Source organism: Equus asinus, chromosome 29, assembly GCF_041296235.1.
Source record: "Equus asinus isolate D_3611 breed Donkey chromosome 29, EquAss-T2T_v2, whole genome shotgun sequence".
Lineage (NCBI taxonomy): Eukaryota > Metazoa > Chordata > Mammalia > Perissodactyla > Equidae > Equus > Equus asinus.
In genome coordinates, this window is record NC_091818.1 from 32,872,247 (window position 1) to 32,889,054 (window position 16,808).

General features: G+C 43.7%; 1 protein-coding gene across 3 annotated transcripts in view; it reads left to right on the forward strand.

Moving 5' to 3' along the window:
- FAM107B (family with sequence similarity 107 member B) overlaps positions 1-16,808 on the forward strand; it is an 83,797-nt gene that overhangs the window by 15,169 nt on the left and 51,820 nt on the right. Inside the window, exon 1 of one of the 3 annotated variants that reach the window (XM_070500870.1) lies at positions 4,873-4,968. The exons of the other annotated variants lie outside the window; for them this stretch is intronic. The gene's annotated coding sequence lies outside the window, so the exon portion shown is untranslated. Of the gene's footprint in view, positions 1-4,872; positions 4,969-16,808 lie in introns of those variants that run through there. 3 annotated transcript variants of the gene reach the window in all.

The window sequence follows — 16,808 nt, forward strand, 5'->3', positions numbered from 1 at the left end:
GAATGTTTTCGAGGTTCATCCATTGTTGGCTAACACATCTGCTTTTAAGGAATGTTCTTTGCCTCTTTCAGAAAGAGGGAGTCTGTGCTGATGAGAATGATTTCCACTCAGACGGGCCTGAAGATGATGTTAAAAGCAATAATAGCTAGCATTTATGGAACATTTACCGTTTTGCCAGGCGTGGTTTCCTTCGTTTTCTTCTGTGATCCTCCTAGTGATTCTCTGAGGGAGGTACCATTATTAGTTTTCACAAATGAGGAGACTAAAGCATAGAGAGGTTAAAAGGCTTGCTCTGGGTTAGAAGAGCGGGAATCAGACTCGTTCCTTCTCTCTGCAGACCTGCGTCTACACCGCTTACTCTGTGTTCCCTTAACCGTGTTGATAAAGCTTTGGACTTAGCTTCTGAAAGGGCTTCAAATCCTGGCTGGAATAATACTCTTGCCAGGTAAATCTAAAATTTATTTTGGCCTTAACCATATGGAAATTAGTGTCTTAAAGTGATCTATTTGTGAAGCAGCTTTCTTAGGCGTAACGTGAGGATGGCGCCAACTTAAAAACACGTAATTATGTCATTAGGCAGAGCTTGTGTGTTGTGGTTGTGTTTCAGATATTATGTTTACCAGAAATGCCATTTTTGTACGAACTATCCTCAGGCTCTTGCCTTATTATTAATGGATGGAATTTAATTAGGCATCATGCATTTTTAAAGATGTTTATGTAATTCTATGTTAATACATTTTCCCCTCTTTGTAACAATTCTGTATTAGAACAGTATTTTTTTGTATATACATATAATCCATATTGGTGGAGTTCATAGTCCCTATTGAAGAAGAATTCTTTGTGTATCCCAAGCATCCTGAAAATTTTGAAAAGGTTTTAAACACCGCCTATCTATCTATCTACCTATCTACCTACCTATCTACTTTTCTATCTGTCTATTTTTGTTTTCTGAAAGGTTATAAATTAGCTTGATGAGAGCTAGTTATCTAATTTTAGCCATGATGAGTGATAACCTCTTTGGAATAAGGACTAACTTGACACCAGAATTCTGCCCTTGGTTTCTGTTAAGGCACTTTTTCCTGGTGTCACGGCTTCCTAACTTTCTGAGATGGAATTATGGCATCGTTAAACTAACTCTTTAAGTGTAGTCCCTCTTTCATTTTTAGGAATTTTTAATTAGAGTCCCAAGTTACCAGTTCAAAATAGCAAACAAAAAAGCTGCTTTTTATTTTAGAATGCCTGGTTTTAAAAGTAAAAAATTAACAGTATTACATTTTGATCTAAAAAAGATTTCCTTCAAATCTTTGTAAATTGTTTTTACGAAAAGATTTTGCAGTAAAAGATTTTTGCAGATCTTTATTAATCTTTGTAAATCTTCGTTTGGTATGATTAGAGCCGCAGGGGAGTCTGCTCTTTTTTCAAAGATTTACCAGTGAAATGCAGGTCTTTGAATTAGTGAAAGGGGACGATCTTTGTTCTATATCCATTGGACAGTTCCGGGCAGTGGCAGATGAAAAACCCTTATGACTTGAGCTAGAAGCTTCAGGAAAGGAGGATGTTGGCACAGAGGGAGAAACTTAAAAGGTGCATTGGAGAAGCTGTATCTTTACTTGCCATCTCACTATTCACCTTTACTCTGTGTCCTGGCTGGACAGCATGCCTCAGCTGCGCAGGTTGTCAGCATACAGAGCTCGGAAGCTGAAAGGGAGCAGGTCCCAGCTTGTTTCTTTTTTTTTTTTGTATTCCAGTCTTGGTTCTGACTGGCACTAGCATTGAGGAGAGGGGATGTGATATTGGAAAGCCAACCCAAATAAAATTAAAATTGCAGGAAGTAAAAATTGATGGAGCTGTGCCTGTAAGAGGTGCACCCTTTACTTTATAAATTATACCTTAATTATGTATATTTAAAAAAAGATAGACAAAAGCTAAACAAAAACAAAATCCTCCAGGGAGCAGAGGTGGTAGGATGGAGCACCACTCAAGAATGCGAAATCTAAGTTACTACTTGGGTGTGCTGTCTCTTCTCGTCTCTCCTCTCCCATTTCGTGGGTACCCTCCTTGTTTCAAATGCTGATTTCCTTGCTCCAAGCAGCAATTTTATGCATTTTACGTGAATGGATTTCAGATGAAGCTTGGTGTTGCTAGAAACCTGTTGGAAAAAATTGCCAGCAGGGGAACCTGTAAATTTCCTCTCTAAATAACCTCAGGAATTGCCTCTTGTTCCACCAACCACGATTCTTCTGAATCTTCTTACCTAAGTTTCCCCTTCCTGTGTGGAGCTGGGTGTGGCTCAGCCATCCAGAACCCAGTTTCTGCTGATGGGCCCTGCCCTTTCAAGTGGGGAGCAGCCAAATGTGCAGGTTCAGAGCGTCTGATGGCAAGGGGTCGGGGAAGCCCAGAGGTCTGCGAAACTCCTCATCTCCTAGCAATAATTTCACCCCTATTTGCTTAAAAATGTCTTTTCACAGTAGGTTTCTTCAAACTAGGCTCTGAATGAAGCCCACACAGCACTTTGGATCGTTACGCCTCTTGAAGCATCTGATCTCTAGAATACCTCTTCTTGTCCCAGCCTTTTCTCCCCAGGCTATTAATTTCTTGAAGAATCAGGTCAATTGTCGTGTAGAATGTCCCACATTCTGGACTTGGCTGGTGTTTTCTCTTTAAACTTGTTCCACGAGTCTCTGTATTTCTGACACCTGGAAGTGAGCACTAAAGCTTGATCAGATTCGTGTCCAGCTTTTTGGGCAAGATTAGTTTGTGGGTGGTGGTGTTGACCTCATGGTGCATCATATCAGGAAGACGTCTCGTCGTCTCCCTTCTGGTGCTGTTGAGGGTGATCTTTGGGCACATATGGTCCTTTCGTTGTGAATTTCCCATCAGCCTTTCTCCCAATGTCTGTTAGCATCCGTTGAGGATGGTTGCCTGAATTAATTATTTCATTAGAGGTAGTTGATTCTTCTCTCTTAATGAGCCTGTTAGTGTGAGATGAGATTTCAGCTGGCCAGGGCGTCAGGGAAAACGGTCAATGTTGTTGCATCTTAGGGACATCTAGAGACTTCACAGAGAAGGAAAGATTGGCCTGGCTTCATCCAGGCGTCACAAATACTTCCAATCATTAGTGCTAATTACCTTTTGCATAATCTTTTATGAATGTTACTGTGTCAGGTTAATCTTATTGCAAGTCCTGTTTAACAGCAATGTTAAATTCTGTCTGGATATGCTCACTCTTCTGTTTATATAACTTGGGTGCCTAGGCACCACCTAAATTAAGAGATTAGGACATGGGTTTATAGGAGAGAATTCCATATCATGGTGCAGATCATGATAGCTTACCCTTTTTAATAATCATTTTAAATTTCCTGACATCATGGGGACATTTATTAAGGAGAATGATAAATCTGAAACAGTTTAGTTTCTGTTCTGCCAAGATAGAAGAGAAATGGACCTGTGGTGACAACTTTCGAATTCATTGTTATGATTGGAAAGCAGAGATGATTGCAGTGTTTCCAGCAGGAAGTAATTGGGAGTTCCTTTTAAAGGAGGGTGGTTATAGCAAATGAATTTAATTTATGTATGCTCCAGCACTGCTAGGCTACACCAGCAATCTGATTTTGGGACAGCCTCAACGTTGAAGGCCACTGGAATGGAAATATATTAATTCCTCCTATCATAGGCAGTCCTTCCTTCTCCCACAGTGTGTTCCTGGAAACCTCATTGTGAAAAGGATCCTCATAAAGAACCTTCTGGGATTGCCGCAGGCACAGTCTCATGATTAGGAGTTGTGCTTGTGACCACACACTTCTATCAGATAAGTGTGGTCATGGTCATGGCCATGACCAATAGGTTATAAAAGAAAGGTATGAAACACAGAAACCCAAAAGAATTTGAAATGAAAACTCTACTGTGTTGTCACAGATGGTTTGAGCTTGGAGAAGCTGTAAAGATCAAGAGATCATCTAATCTAGAAGCCTCGTTTTTTAGTGAATAAACCAACACTCACACACGTTAACTAGCTTGCCCAAGACCACACAGCTAATTATTGGTAGAGCTGGAACTAAAACTCATCCCAGAATAGCAATCACTGATGCTTGAGTTTTTTACACACATGCTAAATGCTTTGCATGCACCCTTCTTTTTGCTTCTCACCATGCGATGCAGGACTATGATTGACTGTATTTTATTGAGGAGGGCAGTGAGGCCTAGAAACGCTCAGTAACTTACCCGAGATCACACAGGATTCAGACATACTCACTACACAGCATGTGCGCTTATCCACCCTGTGGTCCTGCCTTTCCCTCCACCCCTTCCTTCTTTGCTTCCTTCCTTATTATTATTATTATTATTTTTAACTTTATTATTCCTCATGAAAGGAATACCTTATTCCTAATGGCCCATAAACATTGCCTTTCCAGGGCTTCCCATATACTCTAAAGGTCTATTTTAAACCCACTGGCTCTAAATTGTTCCAGATATGGTCAATGGAAAATGATGCACTAGCTGTAATAAATATTTAAATAATTAGTAATTTTGCTTGGCTTCTTAGCATTTAAAAGAGCTTTGGCTGATAGTGCAGGCTGCTTAAAAGATGTTAAGGTAGGTTTGAACTGATAGCTTTTTCCTTTTGATCAATACCCTGGGTAACCCAAAGCTTTAAAAAAAATTCCTTTGATCATTCTTTACAAAAAGAAAAAGCACTACTGATCTTTTAAATACTTGAAAACATCACGAAGGAGCTGACTTGCGTTGGGTTCTGGAAAGCAAGTTTCTTACATGAGAGCCTCATCATTTCTTCCTCCTCCACTTCCTCCTCTCTCTTCCCTTCCTCCTTCTGTGTAAGCTGTGTGGGCAGCCCTGTGGCAGAGATTTCACAAAGAGCGAGTCTGCTTTGGGGAGCACATGTGCGAAGGTTGGTGGGCAGGCAGTGGAGGTGAGAAGTCAGCTCCCTGGAAATTGGAGAGGGCCCTGGTGGTGAGTTTCTGAACATTAGCCTCTCGTTCCTTAAGGTGGGAAGACACGCCCTTTTCTCTGTCTGCGCTGCCTGCCTGGTGTGGGTGCCACAGAGGTGTTTGTTAGACCAGATGATCCGGATTAAGTGAGTTCACACAGAGAGGGGAATGTAGAGATCCTCCTGTGTCCAGGGAAATGTCCACTTGGATGTGGTTTGTACTCTGACCCATGGGTGACTTTAAACAATTTGTGACAAAACAAAAACACAGTTGGCTTTGCAGCTCTCCATCGATATGCCCAGAGTAGGATTTCTTGTTGTGTTTGTTTGAAGTGCTTCTAAATTGCAATTCTTCATGCGCTTCCTGTTTCACATGTACAGCTGAATCTCTAATGATTGGATCTACCAAGACTGTTTCTTTTTTCTGTCTATTTGTGCTAGAAGCGAAACAGCTTGCTGATCCAGTCTGGACCATGTTGCGTCCATGTGCTTCTTGGTGAGCCATAGCACAGAGCTGACTAATTTCAAATCCTGCTATTTATAGCCTCTTCAGAATAATCGTAAGACATTAGACATTCTCTTGTCTAACGTCATGTAGATTAACGCTACTTTTTTAGTGGAGATAAATTATTTTTTACTCATGGATGATTCATTTGTAGTCCTCTTTAAAGACACACCCCACCGTGTCTCTGAAGTACGTCACTCTAGTCATCAGCCCCTACTGGGGTTTTCTCGATGGTTAGAGAATCGAATGGGGAATGTGGCCTCACAGAACGTGCAGCCTTTGGATTTGAGAGGGGAAACTGAAGCTCAAAGGAGCCGATGATGATAGCAGCATCTTACAGAGCTCCTTGGTGCATATGGAGGACAGAACTGTCTTCCTGTGACTTCTAGTTCAATACGGTTTCCTTGCTCTTACTCTGCTTACCTCATGTGCTGGCACTTGCCGCCCAGAAGAATGAAAACAAGAACAAAAAATAAAGCTTCCTAGTTACCGGGATGATGGTGACAATTTTATTGTAGAAAAAGAATAATGTTAACCAAAAAGCTCACACAGTTCTGTCATCCTAAAAAACTGTCTTCTTCTGATGTGTGTTCTTAGTTCTGGTTCATGCTAATACAAAGTCTTAAAAACATTAAACAGTAAAAACAGTTATTCATACCATAAGCAAACGCCTAGGTATTTATTTCAGTGTATGAGAACTATCTTTGCCAACTATTGTCTTTTATCTACATTTTTTTTTGTTGGTTGTTGTTGAGGGAGATTGGCCCTGAGCTAACATCTGTTGCCAATCTTCCTCTATTTTGGATGTGGGATGCTGCCACAGCATGGCTTGATGAGCGGTGTGTAGGTCCATTCCTGGGATCTGAACCTGCAAACCACAGGCTGCCAAAGTGGAGTGTGCGAACTTAACCACTATGCCACCGGGCTGGCCCTGTATTGTCTACATTTGACTTCTAGTGCTAAGCAACTTCCTAAGAGTGAATAAATATATGATTTCTTTCTAAATAAATAAATATATAAGCATATATTTCTCTGAATAAGAATATATGAGTTCTTTCCCTGATTGTGGAAGGATGCTTTTCACATTACCATTCCCTGCAAGGCTTTTTCTTTTTCTTTCTTTTTTTTTTTTTTTTTGAGGAAGATTAGCCCTGAGCTAACTACGCCAGTCCTCCTCTTTTTTGCTGAGGAAGCCTGGCCCTGAGCTAACATCTGTGCCCATCTTCCTCTACTTTCTATGTGGAACGCCTACCACAGCATGGCGTGCCAAGCGGTGCCATGTCCACACCCGGGATCCGAACTGGCGAACCCTGGGCCGCCAAGATAACTGCTGCGCCACCGGGCCGGCCCTGCAAGGTTTTTTCAAGTGTTTGCTATCATTTAGTAGTTCCAACATGGGTGTACTAGAAAGAACATGAGGCTTATTTTAGATAGATCTGATGGTACGTGATAAGTTCTCTTACTCTGAGCTCAAGTTTTCTCATCTCTGCGATGTGAGAATTAGGCAAGTAATGCAGGTAAGCATCTGGCACAGTGTGTTAACACCTGCATATAGGTGTCAGCAAATGTTAGGGTCTTCCCTGTGTATGCTGCTCCCAAGCTGGTGTCTGGACATGATGTCATACATTATTGTTTACGTTATTGTTTTCACTCCCCCTAATGGAACAAAACTATTCAATTCCGTTGGGACTCAATTACAGAGAGTTTGCCCCAGCTCTGGAGTGATATCTGCTTCACCTGCTCCATCCCCACAGGCCTTCTGCACCTGGAGTGCTGTGCCAGTTTTATAAGTAGTGGGGGTCGAGGGATGAGGTAGGAAGCTGGGGGTGCAGGGCCAGAGCTGGAGCTCTGAGGCTTATTGGAGAGTGGAGGAGGGAACTTTGGGGTAAAGGTGTGGACGGCTGTCTCAGTCAGCTCGGCTGCTCTAGCATATACTGCAGACTGGGCGGCTTAAACGACAAGCATTTATTCGCATGTTTCTGGAGGCTGCGAGGGCCAAGATCAAGGTGCCGGCAGATTTGGCGTCTGCTGAGGGCCCTCTTGCTGGTTTGCAGATGGCCGTCTTGCTGTGTCCTCATGTGGCAGAGAGAGAGTGAGATCATCTCTCACGTCTCTTCTCATAAGGGCACTAATCCCATTCATAAGGGCTCCACCCTCATGACCTAATCACCTCCCAAAGGCCCCACCTCCAAGTACCATCACACTGAGGAGTGGAGCCTCAACATGTGAATTTTGGGGAGATACAAGCATTCAACCCATAGCAGTGGTCAAGGTGAGCAGAGGTTGAGAGGGGCAGGCAGGGGTCTTAGAAACAAGAAGCGGAGAAGGTACCTTCTGTAGAGAAGGTGGGTTTTCAGTGGGCCAGGATGGAAGTGGAAGTGAGGAGGACATGATGAGTGGAAGTGGGAGTGAAGCTGTGGGTCAGGAATCTGAGCCAGCAGGGGAAAAAATTAGGTCAGTAGGTCACCAATAACTAGGAGTCGGCAGTGACGCTGAGTGAATCTCCTCACCCAGTTCATTTGTTGGTTTGTGGGCTCCTGTAACGCAGGGACTGATTGCTGGGTGCGGGTAGCCCTACACCCCAAGCAAAAGGGATCCAAGGTCAGCAGTCAGTGGCAGAGCAGCCCACCTGGTACCTTACACTCAGGGAGGGTGTACCTCCTGTTTGGTCCGGGGTGAGCTTGGTTCGCATCTTTTCGGTCCGGGTGTAATTATTAATAGAGCCTTCATCCGCACTCCAGGGTGACCTGGTCTGGTTTGTAAATAATATAGCCATCCTGTGTGGACATCTTTGGTTGCTGATGGGTGTTTGTTGTGTATGTGAATAATGATCCTGATCAGAGGTCTGACTGACATGAGGTTCTCTGGGGAGCCCATAGATGAGCCAAGGCTTACCGCCCTCCCTGGGGGACCTTGGCCCCCATCTCTGTGTCTGCTTATCCTTTGAACTCTAAAGAATATGCATGACATGTCTCAGCGTTCTCTTCTCTCTTGGTTGATGTTTTTGATGGCTGGCTGTTTTGGCGGTGATCCGCTAATGCTGTAAACTTTCGTACAGTCACACCCAGCAGTGTCTAATTGCACCTCTGCCTGGAGCTCCTCGGAGACTCTGCTCTTTCCCTGGGGCTCCCTGCGGTGTAGTCGCCCCGCCGCCTAATGCCCTGGTGGCAGGGACTGGTGAGAGAAGGAGAGGATACTTTGTCTCCTTTTATGCGTCAGCCTGATTCGAAGGGTTTGGGGAAGTCTTTTTTTAATTTTAGTTTTTTTTTTTGAGGAGATTAGCCCTGAGCTAACATCTGCTGCCAATCCTTCTCTTTTTGCTGAGGAAGACTAGCCCTGAGCTGACATCCATGCCCGTCTTCCTCCACTTTATATGTGGGATGCCTACCACAGTGTGGCGTGCCAAGCGGTGCCATGTCCGCACCCGGGATCCGAACTGGCAAACCCCGGGCCACCGATGCGGAACATACGAACTTAACTGCTGTGCCACTGGGCCGGCCCCCTGGGGCAGTCTTATTTGATCGCCTGAAAGTTGGGGCGTGAGGGAGTGGAGGGAGGTGGGGTGGGTAGGCAGGCCTCAGGGTGCCATGATGGTGCTGTTGACAGCACACCCCATGCATGTTTCTTGTTCTTTTGGCATAGGTTCCCCATCCCTTCTGGTAAGAGCTTCATTTCCCAAAAGACGAACTGGCGTTCTGTCCTGAAGTTCTGCATGAACTCTTTTGTTTGGGTGCCAGCATCACACAGGGTCTTGTTGCGTTTTGAGACGGCTTTGTTTATGACAAAGTGGAGTGAAAGATTCAGAGCGCTCGAGGGCCCTGGAACAAGGAGGCGGAACTCATCCGCACATCGCCCGAAGTGCTTTTCCACTGTAAGATTTCTCTCTGGTCACTGGATCATGCTCTTCCATCTCTGATCGGAAACTCTGAGGCCGGCACCTCATCTCGTCCTGCAGAGAGCCAGTGCTTTTTCCTGAGGAAATGCTGCTGTTCTGGGTCAGACACGGACGGCCTGGATTCAGATTTGACTGTTGCTGTCTGTTGAGGGGCAGGGCAGGCTTCAGTCTTAAAGTTCATAAAGCATGGGAAGAGTGCCCGGCCTCTTCATCCATCTGTGTTTCAGACTCAGTGTGTGTCAGCCTCTGAGATCTGCAGGAGTCACTAGGCGTTTCTTTTAAAAGGCATTGTTCACTTCCATTTTTGTATCATCCTACATGCCCTGAGCTTAACACCCTCCCTCCTAAGGACCTGCCTTGAAATACACACACACACACACACACACACACACACACACACACGAAGATCCTTCTAGCAAGTGGACCATCTTGTGCGTTTGTGTGTTTTCCTTTCCTTTGCTTCTGTTCTTACTTCCACGGTGAACTTTTCGCCTTCCTCTGTGGCGGCTGGTGTTGGAAAGTAAATGTGCAGATTGGGTGGGTCAACCCTTCTCTTCCTCCTCCATCCCCACCCACCCTATCTTTATCATTTGGGTGGGGTGGGGTGCCGGGCCACAACTTCCGTGACTCCTTTTTGAAAAAAATAAACGAAGAGTTAAGCAACAAGCTTAGATGAAAGAATATTAAAATGCACAGAAGGGCGGCTGCTGGGTGGGTGGGTGCATGCCCGGGAAGGAGGGCATGCATCCTGTTTTCAGAGTTCTGCGGGCCATACTGTGGTTCTGCATTTCACGCCACTTGTCATTAGTGAGCAGTAGATTCTTACCCTGGAGTGTCTTTAGCTCTGGGTCATATATGTGTCCCCAAAGAATCCTGACTCTGGGTCTTAAGTCACAGACTGTCTCATTCACTAAATGGAAAAGGATATGTGCTCCCCTCGCTCTCTGGGTAACTTATGTCAAATGAGTAATTTTCCTCTGCCCAGTTTCTTTAAATGGAGAAGTCATGTGATTGGCAGGCTCTGGAATCAGACTGCCGGGGCCCACCTGGGTCTGCAGTTTCCTCGCTTTCTCAGTAAGATAGGGATAATGGTAGCACACACCTCAGAGAGTTTTACAGAAATACAGCTAGTGCGTTAGCCGCGTGCCTGCATATAGTCAGCACTCAGTAAAATGTTAAAAAATGTGGCTATGTTATGGATAATAGCATACACCTCGGGACTGTGGTTCTGTTTTTAGAGCCATTATCTACCTCTTAGAGGGGCCGTCACTGTCTCTTCTTTAGTGAACAGAGTGAATTTTCTGAGAGCTGTGCATGCGTTTCTGGGGACGGCAAGGAAGAGTAGTTGAAATTGGGAGCATCCCAAAAAACCTGGATCCCTTTCTTTACCTGCAGCACATGAGCTCATGATAATACACTGTATGGTTGAAGACAGGGTTTTATTTTCATGTACCATAACCTGGAGTTGTAACTGCTGTCACAAAGAATGTGTCCCTATGCCACATTGAAACTGTCACCCTGAGCAAGCATCCTGCCAATCTTAAACAATAATCCTGAGCTCCCCTACAGTGTGTCTTCTTGCGGTAACTGAGCATTGATTTTAAAACTGCTGCTGGGGTGGACACCTGCACAGGAAGCCAAAGGTAGACATCCCCTGGGACTCTCCTGATCGTTTCATAAGGCTGGGGCAGGGGCTTGCTTTAAATTTTTTTCAGGCCAGTTAATTTCCACCAGTTCAGTGGTGCAGAACTCTGACCTAAATAAACCATTTCTTCAAGTGTTGGAGTGAATCAGAAGCTGGCCTCGCCCCTGCCACCTCCCTGACCTAATTTCCAACCACTTTCTTCTTTCAAGTGCTCCAGCCACATTGGCCTCTTTCCTGTTTTTCCTAAACAAACCAATCTCACGCTTGCCCAGGGCTTGCGGGGCTTTCCAGAGCCGCTCTCTGGAAAGCTCATCCCAGATAGTCAGAGGCCTCTCCATCACCCTTTAGCAAACCAGCCCTGACCTGCTGCGTCCTCTGACCCTGCTTGTGTGTCCTCCCGACGCGTCACCAGATGCGTTGCAGATGTCTGGGATGCTCGTTTGTTTCTCGCCTGTCTTCCTCTTCCGCTCGCCCCACCACTGGAACATCCAGGATGTCCATGAAACCAGTGTGTCCAGCAAAAGCCTCTGCGTTCTCTTGCAGTGGTTTGCTGAAACCCTGGGCGTCCTTCCTATAGGTGGGATGGCTTCTCATACTTCCAAAGCAACGCAGAAGAAGCGTTCTTTAGGTTTTGATCACTGAGGGTAACCGAGTCGTCTGTCTTCTCAATAAGCTGGCAGAGGGAAATATTTGGGAAGGAAATTCTGCAGAATATGTTCCATCTTTTAAGTTCCGTCTTGGTATGAAGTCAGGATCTTGGGAGGCCAAATATGAGGATCACGTTAGCCTTTCCTTTCAGTGACTTAAAGTGAATTAAAGGCCAGTGAGTTAAAGGCCAGGCACGATCCTCTGACTTTTGCCTTGAGCAGTTTGTTTTTTTAAAATAGAAAATAGCCATGTGTTCTGTGCACTTCTATTTTTGAGTAAATGAATATAGGATCTTGTCTACGCTGTTGCTCGTTGTTCCTTCTAGAAGGTCTCAAGGGGGAACTTCTTGGAGACTATCATGCCATGATATCTTTTTCTTTCTCTTAGGAAGGAAGATAGGATGCCAATTTTTCTCTAATAATAAAAAGTATGTAAGTTTTTTTTGGTCCTGGCCACTGGGAAGCTCAAACCCACATTTGGTACTTGGTTCTGGAAATTATAGTTGCCTTAATGTGCCACACTCACCGTTTCGTCTCTGGTCTGGCCTTGACTTTTTAACTCTATGTAGTTGCGTACATGACTTTTATTTTAAGGTACGCCACATCTTCTTCGGAAAGAACTAGAAAATGACCAGACAATTTTGTCCTAATGAGAGGGCTTGAGTCACCAACTGGGTTTTGAAGTTCTTTTGCGTTTGTGTGTTTTTACTTGGGTAGCGCTACTGCAGACGTTTCTGTGCTTGCTTAGGTAGAGTTTCCGTTTCTTTGGCTGATCAGCATGGAGCAGCAATTTTAGGGCGGTTGCCAGCTGGGTAGGGAGGGAGGGAGGTAGAAACTGGCAAATAATCAGAGTAGAGTTTTGAGGTGAATCTTTCACTAGTTTTATCTGGTCTATTCCAATTGCGAGATTTTGGTTACTTTGCAGTAGAAGGCTTTAAGATAAATATGTGCTGTTACAGGGAAACCAGGTAACTGGTTTCTGGACATTAAAATACAGTTTCTTTTTAGCTGTCCGTTGTTGTCAATGGACTTGAGTTTTTTAATTCGGTAGCTTAGTGCCTTTCTAGTTCAAAGATTTACAGTAGTCGCCGGATTTTTATAAGTGAGGTTTAACTAGCTGATCCTACCTTCGAGAAGTTTACATTTTAATAAATTAGTGTTCATAATTGCTTTGTCAGGGCCTGCCCGGTGGCCTCGTGGTTAAGTTTGGCGCACTCTGCTTTGGCAGCCTGCATTTGGTTCCTGGGGGCAGACCTACACCACTTGTCTGTCAGTGGCCATACTGTGGTGGCAGCTCACATACAAAAAGAGGAGGATTGGCAACAGATGTTAGTTCAGAGCAAATCTTCCTCAGCAAAAAAAAAAAAAAAAAAAAAAAAAAATTCAAATTGATAACTAGTTCATAAGCAGTTAACGAAATATTTTTCCCCTTAGAAAGTTTATTTACTGACTCAAGTTTAGTGCCTAATCTAACGAGTGGGTCTTTTCCAGGTGTTTGGTTCCAGGGTTTCTCTGAGAGGCGTGTAGAAATTAATAGAAAATGAGTGTGTGTTTTTGCTTTGTTATGATTTTGGTAAAATTTTAAAATGAAGTTTGTGAACCAGGCTCTCATTTTTAGCACGCATTTGCACGGAAACATCCTATACTGGTGGACAGTATGACTGGAAAGGCACTCACGAGAGTGGTAAATCACAGATGAATGAAATCATTGCATTCTTTGGGTTAACTTTGGATTCTGTTGTTGTTAGTTTCTCAGCAGTGGTTTGTAAGGCACAATGTACTTATTTCTCTTCTGCCTCTTTCTCCCTTGTTTTAATCTCTTCTAAAATAGTCTCATTTTTCTTTTGCTCAACAGGAATTCCTCCATAAATACTTCTTTCTAGTGACTGAGGTGCACTCTGTATTTTCTTGCCTTATCAATGGCCCCTATTTGCTTCCTGACTATGGGGTGTAGATCCTAAATGAAGAACGCTATTATTTACTTTATAGCAAGGACCAAAACGTGAACAATTCGGCAAGATCCCATCTCTTGTCAGGTCTGAGATGGATTTTTTTCTCCCAGTGAAGACTGGTCATATTTATAAGCTGGTGGTATTATTTCAGAGTCTCCAAAGGAAATGTGTATCCAGGATAGAGAAGGAACTTATTTATTCTAGATTTTTCTTCGCTGTAGTTCTCCCATTGAGAAAATTACTCAGAGTGGTTTGGCAAAGTGAAGAAAGATGAAAAGAAGTGGGTTGAGTTTATGGAATGTGTTCATTCAACTGATGTTTCTTAAACTCCTGATGAAAGACCCAGCGTCCTGAACAGAGATAAGTAGGCAGGATATTTACCCAAGGAGTTTCCATCTGGTTGGGGGGCCAGGCCCATACTTAGCGTCAGCAAGTATGTTACACCTTTGCTCCTTCTGTTGGAAGTGCCGTCCATTTTGCTTATTGAACTTTCCTCACGGGGAGAAAGCTTTGTCCTTCCACACTCTTGCTCTGGGCCTAGAGACTGAGAACCCTGTGAAGCCCTGTTGAAGCAGAAAAATAGTTGTCAGCCTTAGGACTGAGCTTAGTTTAGGGGAGAACTGGGGGCAAAGGAACCATTCTTAGGTGGCATTAGTGATAGTACCTTTAATAAAACTTAGTTCAACTCATTGTATTTCCTGGCCTACTGCTGCCACAGAAATATTAATTGCCCAAAAATGTTTATTTGGAGAAAATGACTTTAATACTGAAGTTGTATGTGAATAGAAAACTGTGGATTGTAAGTGACTATGTTTATTTACATTTGTGGTAAAAACATTGGGCCTGCTTGACCAGAGTTCCCAATGCGGACATGTGTTGTCAAAGTATAGGTTTATAGATGTAAGTTTAGAGGGCTTGGTCCTTGGGGACACTAGGAGTGAGATGAGGGTAAGAGAGCAAGGCCTCTCCTGCCATCTTGAGAGCTGAAATCCTCGGATCTCAACCTAAAAAAGCAAGGGCAAACACTGTAATATTAATCAGCATCTTTAAAATAAAAGGAGTTTTAGAAAAGAATTTTTTGATAAAAAAAACCTTGCGTGATTATACTCTTTTTTAAAAAGACGATTTTTATTTTATTGAGGTCATGTTGGTGTTTAACATTATGTAAATTTCACGTGTACATCATTATCTATCAGCTTCTGTGTAGACTGCATCGGGCTCAACCCCAAAACCATCCGATTATACTCTTTTTGATTTACTGGGTGAAATCAATGTTTAATTTCCTCTTTTCCTAGTTTTTAATAGAGATGGCACATTACTGATCCCAAAATAATTTGGGAAGCTTTAATTAATGAGATATCCTTTGTTTCTTCAGTGGTCTGATAATTTCTGTTCTTCTTAACTAAATTTTCATAGCGTTCTCAACTTTTTCGTCAACAGATATTTTCTGAGCATTGCGAACTTTCTTTAATTTTATAGTAAACATCCTTATTTCTTTTATAGCTGGGAAAAACTAAGGAGCTATAGTGTAAGTTGAGTACACTGTTAGGATTCTCCTTGTTTTAGGAGAAAAACCGCACACTTTCCTCCTGTCCTTCTCCTTTACTCTCCTACTACCACCGTACTCACAACGCTTGTGACACCAGATGTATAGAGATTTTCTCCCACCAAGCAGTTCTGATACTGACTGGGCGACCTGCGATTTAACTCAATCCTGACACTGTCTACCTGGAGACAATGTCGGATCCCACAGGTTCAGCGCTCAGTCCCGCGAGACTGCCCGCTCCCCGCTTCAGATGCCAATCGCAAGTAGTAGGTCCCCAGGTTACCCACAACTTCTGTCCGACTTGGCTACAAATCGGGGATTCCCATAACCTCCTCCTCCTTGGATTTGATCATTTGCTAGAACAGTAAACACTTACGTTTACCAGTCTGTTAAAAGAGAAAGATGAACAGCCAGAGGAAGAGATACGTAGGGTGAGGTCTGGGAGGGTCCTGAGCACAGGAGCTCCTGACCTGTGGATTTGGGGCGCACCACCCTCCCGGTATATGGATGTGCTCACCAACCCAGAAGCTCTTTGAACCACGTACTTTGGGGATTTTTACGGAGGCTTCCTCACGTAGGCAGGATCAATGATTAACTCCATTTCCAGCCCCTCGCCCCTCTCTGGAGGATGGGGGGTGGGGCTGAAAAGTCCAAGCTTGTCATCATGGCTTGGTCTTTTTGGTGACCAGTCACCATCCAGGAGCCATCCAGGAGCCCCTCCAGAGTTGCCTCATTAGAAAAAGATGCTCCTAGTGCTCTTATCACTTAGGAATTTACAAGGGTTCATGAGCCCTGTGTTGAGGACAGGGGTCAAAGAGCAAATAGTAAAACAAGTTCCTGGTGCTCTGGGCCAGGAACGAGGGGAGAGTCCACTATATATATTTTCTGTTATCTCACACTAACGCTACAGAATACGACTGTAGATAGTTCTTCCCAATTGTGCTGATTTCCTGATTTCACTAATATCACCTAGTATAGAAAGCCTTCAGTTGTTAGGGGAATTTCCCAGTTGTTCTCTGCTTTCTAACTCAGTGTTTTCTGTTTTTGTTTTTCTGGTGGTAAAACATACATAATGTAAAATTTACCATTTTAACCGTTTTTAAGTGTCCAGTTTGTTGGCATTCAGTTCATTCACATTGTTGTGCAACCATCACCACCATCCATCTCTAGAACTTTTTCATCTTCCCGGATGGAAACTCCTTTCCCATTAAACACTAACTCCCTATTCGCTCCTTCCCCAGCAGTCCCCGTTCTGCTTTCTGTCTCTGTGAATTTGACTACCCTGGGTACCTCATAGGTGGAAGCAGACAGTATTCATCTTTTCGTGACTGGCTTATTTCATGTCCATAAGGTCTTCAAGATTCATCCATGTTGTAGCATGTGTCACAATTCTCTTATTCCATTGTATGTCTATACTACGTTTTGTGTATACATTCATTCTCCAGTGGGTCTAACTCTCTTTTTTATACTGTGGGTCACAGTCAGCATTTTAAAACATGAACTACAGTAGGAAATGTGTACCATATTAGGGATCAGTGCTGTTGGGTGAAGTGGGTGTGTGTGTTTTATTAAACCCTGTTGGTTTTTTTTACATTTTTTACGGGCAGAGTAGAGCTGAACTCTTAAGTATCTGCCAGGTCTTATGACACTTTTCATGTTGAGAGCTACGCAGC